This window comes from Octopus bimaculoides, chromosome 20 (genome assembly GCF_001194135.2).
Source record: "Octopus bimaculoides isolate UCB-OBI-ISO-001 chromosome 20, ASM119413v2, whole genome shotgun sequence".
Classification (NCBI taxonomy): Eukaryota; Metazoa; Mollusca; class Cephalopoda; order Octopoda; family Octopodidae; genus Octopus; species Octopus bimaculoides.
The window spans coordinates 30488417-30494594 of record NC_069000.1 but is presented as its reverse complement, the minus strand read 5'-3'; positions in this window follow the sequence as shown (position 1 = coordinate 30494594).

Here is a 6178-nt window from a genome sequence, read left to right as displayed (position 1 = left end):
TTACTGTGGTTAAAAAGAAAAGAAGGAGGAGCGGAGGAATGAGTTCTCCGCCAGAGAAGCAGAAAAAGAAGAGAGAAGAGGTGAGAAAAGAAACTGTGATGGAGGTCAGGAAGAAGGAAGAAAAAAGGGAAAGTAAAAAACAAGTGGAGTTACCAGTAAAGATACCGGTTGTTCCAGTGGAGAAGGATTCTGAAATACAACTGCAGGAAGGAGAGTTAGAGAGATTATTTAGGATAGAGGAAGGAAAAAGAGAACAGAAAGTACAAGATAAAGGAAAGAAGATACGAGGTGGAGATGGAGTGTGGCATTATGTGACATACCCAAAGAATGTAGAAACATGTTTTTCCATGTTCTCAAATGTCAAAAACAACTCTTTCTGGATGTTGTTACTTAAACACAACACCAGAAATAGTTGGCAATCCCCAAACACTTAGAAATCGAAACCGAATCATTGTACTCACATTTAAACATCCCTGAATAAGCGGGATATCGTCGAAGATTAACGTCAATAAGTGACTAATCCATTCAAGTTGGAAAATACCCCGCGAGGTGGAGTGGTTGCAGCAGTGAGTGTCACTGACCACTCTCCACGGCAACGCTATCGTGGTCATTACTGTGGGGCACGGCTGAGCACACTGTTTGTTCTGTGGTCACATGACCCAACGCCCTCACTTCCCCCTCCATCTTCTCCTGCTTTACATCCTCACACCTTTTGATTTTCTTTCTTTTTCATCTCTTTTCTTTCCTGTGTCTTTGTATTTAAATGTTCTAATGAAATAAAGATGTTTCATTTCACACAAATCTTTCAAAAATTAACATTAAAAATTAGTGTTTTTTTCTCTTTGTGGGAGGTTACCAGTACCTAGCTGACCATCAAATTACATTAGACCTAGTAAATGTTTAATTCACTGAATCCCAGTTTTCACAAACAAGCACTTTTCTTAGACAAATAACATAGGATGGTCATCACGGCTATATATTTACTCTGTTTTGGCTACTAGGGATCAGTGGTCGAAGGACAGTAGTAGTGCATGCTTTGAACAGGTTAGCTATGGGTCAAGACCAATGGTTGGCGATAACAATGACGAAGCTAAAGTGCCGAGTTGCTTGAATCACACAAATACACAAAGATGGCTACTGTTATATCTGCTCTAACAACATCTCTTACAAACTTTGAACTATTTAATTTCGTGTAAACATTTCTCCTGTCGTTGGTAATTATGACAATACACAAGTTGATTAACAATAAAATTAAATATTTTGTACTCGAAATCTCAACGGAATTTATGTTCTTTTCATCAACACTAAACTCAATCAAATTATTACACTGATGACGACCTAAAAATCAGAAAAAAATCTTATCGTTACAAAGCTAAATCAGTTGATCTACAAACAAATTTTCGAGGACCCGTTCTTATCCATGTAATCAACTGTTGCTTCATGTTTATACTTGTGCTCTTGCGTTTAAAGAAAAAATATAATTATTCACTTCTATGGTGTCAGTGTGACAAATAATAGGAAGATAGGGTGTTTTGTGGTGTTTAATTAAGTATTCTTACGTTCTGCGTTCAATACAGCGAAGGTGGGGTGGTGGTCAGGATATGGACTCAGAACACAAAGATTTGAACTTCGACGGAAGTCGGAGGTGGTGTTGGTGGGGTGGAGTCAATTGGATACCAACCAAGTATTAAGGTTAATTAAAAAAAAACATGTAACTACACTTAAAAAAACATAGTAAGTATAGTTACATTTTCTTTTAAAATTTTAATTAAGGTATCTTAGTTATGGATGTAAGGGTGACTCTGAAATGACTGGACCCGGGGCATTATCCTCCCATTCTGGAAACGGAAAGGCAACAAACTCTCCCATTCTGGAAACGGAAGGGCAACAAGCTTGTCAGCAACAACCACAGGGGCATTACTCTCCTATCCATCCCAGTCAATCTCTTCACCAGGGTCCTCTTCAGCCGCGCTCTTCTTGCCATTAGAAGCAAACGTCGCCCACAGCAAACCGAATTCATGCCGAATCGATCTACCGCCGACCATATACTTTTGCCCTTCGCCTCGTCATTGAAAGGTTGCGTAAGTTCCGCAAAGATCGTCACCTCTACAACGCCTTCGTCGATCTTAAGGCGGTCGACTACGCATCCCTCTGGAAAATTCTCAAACTTGTTGGTGTGCCTCCGAGGATCACCGCCATATTCCAACGGCTCTATAGTAGTGCCGAGAGCTGCGTGCGGGTGAACGGGAAAGACTAGAGTTCCTCATCAACAGTGGGATCAGAAAGGGCTACGTGGCCGCCCCCAACCTCTTCAACCGTGTCTCGATTATCTAACGACCAAGGTCTGTGAGCGAGTCTCTGGCGTTACCTTCGGGAACTACCACCTTACCGACCTGGAGTATGCGGACAATACCACCCTATTCAGCAACTCGATTGACCAGCTCAGAGATGCACTGGCCATATACAGAGACGAATCAGTAAAGCTTGGCCTCCAAGTGAGTTGGGCGAAGTCGAAACTGATGCATGTCGGAGATGGCCTGGATCCTCTCCCTCTCCATATTGGCCCCGACGTCATGGAGTTCGTCTACTCCTTCATCTACCTGGAGACCTGACTCTAGAGATCAACCGTAGATGTAGTCTGGTCGTCGGGTTCAAGCACTTCTTATGGAAGCCCCTTTGGCACCAATGGTCTATTTCCCGGAAGACGAAGTCTCGTATCTACAACGCATCGGCCTTCTCCATTCTCTTCTAGGGAAAAGAAAAGTGGCCCCTCTTGAAGACGCTGGCAAAAAAGATCGACAGCTTCTAAAGCAAAGCCCTGAGAACCATCGAGAACATCAGATGGTACCATCACATTTCCAACAAAGAACTGCGCATGACATGCATCAGCCCGTAGCCTCCCACCTGATAGCTAACCGTCGCATGCGCTGGTACGAATATGTCCTCTGCCTCCCGCTAGATCATCCTACCACGGTTTTACTCGACGCAGCAGCTGCGGGCTGGAAAAGGTCTCGTGGCATGCCCTACTCCTGATGGCTGGATGTGATTAAGGAATATCTCCAGAGGACCGACGTCACTTCGGAGGATACAGAGGGGCTTACACAGTACCGTCAGCGTTGGGGGGGGGGGTGAGGCACTAGTGGACCGGTCGGCTCTACGCATGATAACGTCTCTGGGACCACTAACCTGGGACGACACCAGCTCCATCAAGCAAGAGCATGAAATAAGAAACAAGCAAGCATCAAGCAAGCAAGGTGTCTAGTTTTAATTTTAAGCTACATCTTCTGTGATAATCGACAGGCAGCTGAACCAAATAAGGTTCTAATATTTAATTAGGTTAAGGCGGTGAACTGGCAACATCGTTAGCATGAGTCTGTGGAATCGTTCTATCATTCTATTGGAAGCTGGGTGATAATTTGTTGTATGAATCCGATGAGCACCCAAGAGTCGTGATATTTCACTCAAGAGTCGTGATATTTCACCCAAGAGTCGTGATATTTCACCCAAGAGTCGTGATATTTCACGGAAAGAAGCTTTGAAATGGCGTCCCCTATTAGTGGTTATTTTAGATGAGACACCAAAGCGCACCATCCAATTGGAAAGGAACGCTTGAGCGACGGATTCAGCTGTGATGTCAATCAGAGGTATGGCTTCAGGCCATCGAGAGGAGCGATGTACGTGAAACCGCGAGAAAGGAAACTTTAGCTATTTCAGACTTTACTGAGTCGATAGCTTGCAAGGCGTCAACAGAAAGGGAAATAGATGCGTCTTTCTTCTTCGTAGATTTCAAAAGTTGTGTTAGGGGAAACAACTTGTCCGCCAAGTTCGGGATGAAAGTTCTTTAAAAATTTATTAACCCCCAAAAGTGACGTACTTGTCTCAATGAAGTTGGGGATTGCAATTTTCTGAATAGCATCCACTTTAGATGGGTGGGGTCAAATTCCCTCTGCGTCTATAAGATGTTTAAGGAATTCCAATGAAGTTGTACTGAATAAACATTTAGCTGGATCAATCTTTACATGATACGCTCGCAGACGTTGAAACAACTGAGATGGATGTTGATGATGATGTTCAAATGTATCGCTGGCTACTAGGAAGTCGTCTACATAAGCAAAACAAAGATTCAGTCTGCATACGACTTCGTCGATGAAACGCTGGAATGTACTGGCAGTATTTCTCAGACCAAAAGGCATAGGCTGGAATTCGAATGAACCAAACAGAGTGGTTACGGCAGTTTTAGGTACATCTTCCGGGTTCATCAGGATTTGATGATACGCACGCACCAGATCCACTTTGGAAAATGTAGCGCAACCATGGAGAGCATAAGAGAAATCCTTTAAGTTGTGTAGAGGATAACGATCGGGCGTGGTGATAGCATTAAGTCTCCTGTAATCACCAACGGTCTAAAATCCGCTTCACCCTTCCGAGCTAAGTGTAGCGGAGATGCTCAAGGGCTTGTAGAAGGACGTATTAGACCGAGCTGGAGCATCTGCTCGAATTCAGTGCGGACTTTCTTGAGCTTGTCTGGCGCTAATCTACGTGGACGAGAGAAAACGGGTGGACCAGTTGTTGTAATAAAATGTTGAGCCGAGTGGACTGTCTGAGCAAACTTAAATGAGAGATCCATTAACTCGGGAGACGAGGCAAGAAGAGTATGGAAATGGTTACTGGCAGCAGCTACAAAAAATGATGGGCTGAGGACAGCAGCGGTAGATTCACGTGCAAGTGTAGATAAAGATGTGGTAGTATCCACAAGTCTCTGTTTCTTGACATCTACTAGGAGTGAATAGTGGTGTAAGAAGTCTGCCCCGAAGACAGGATGAGGCAGGTCGGCGATGACGAAAATCCATTTAAAATTTCGATGCAAGGCAAGGTCTAGAGTTAAATATGTTGTATGAATTCGATGAGCACCCAAGAGTCGTGATATTTCATCCAAGAGTCGTGATATTTCATGGAAAGAAACTTCGAAATGGCGCCCCCTATCAGTGGTTATTTTCGATGAGACACCAAAGCGCACCATCCAATTGGAAAGGAACGTTGGTTTTGATGGGAGACTGGTTCACCGCGTATAAGGAAATACTGGATAACTGTGGCTTGTTAGAGCTGAACGGTAATGGCAAAATACTGCAATTTGATCCTGTATCGTCCATGAATGACCTGTTCGAGACTCGGTCCCTAATGAAGAAAGTAGGATTAGCTGAAAAGTTGTGAAAGTGGTCTGATGTGCCTAGGCTTTCTAGGTTCAGTTTTCCGACACTTAAAAAGCACAAGGCTTGTTACAATGTCGTGCCTTGTTGTGAAAACGTGCGTGGTACGAACACACCGAAGAATTGCTGGTTGAAAAAGTGTTACGTCTTCGAGAAGAGAAAGAACGGCTTCGCGAATGCCGTCTAACTCAACAGAATTGAGCTATTTGGCGCGTTAAACCATCGATAGCCTTCAACATGGCGTCGCCATTTATATTATGAGGCTGTTGTCGAGAAGACGATGAAGCAATAACCGAATCAGCCGCGGTGGGTCTGTGAGAGAATTCCATATCAGAGGTGTTGGCAGAGTAATGAAGAAATTACCTTGAAGAGTGTAGTATGGCGTCGATTTACCGTGTACTGTGGGTTGCGTATTCAAATATCGGGTTCACTATTTTGTAGCGGTTAATGTGTTCTGACGTCGGGGTTACCCTTTTATAGTGATTGTCAGTAAGTGACATCCTATAATTTTCTAATTGCATGCGAGAAAGAGGGGTCGCCATTTTATACGTAACCGACAAGAAAATAAGAATTTGTGAGATGTTCGTAATAAGTCATAACATATTTATTACTGGATGTAATGCATTGTCATATAAGAATGGTTTGAAAGAAAAGGCTTGCAACATATTAATTACATGAACATACTTTGCAACCACATGTCTCAAAGTAAATGGATGTGTATGCGAGTGGCGTGACTCAATGCATGTCCAGGAACCAACAGGTAAGAGTTGCGCGAAATTAGAAATGTGTTCCTTTATATAAGGGATGAACCGGAAGTCCCTGACTTCCACGTCATCTGGAAGTTAATTTGAAGCTTCTCGAATGTTCGAGAATTTTCAAGAAGGTCGAGGGAGATTACTCTCGTTAGATCCCTTTTTCGTTTTGCTGTGCTGCTTGACCGCCAGGGGTCACTACAAAACAAAACCCCTTTC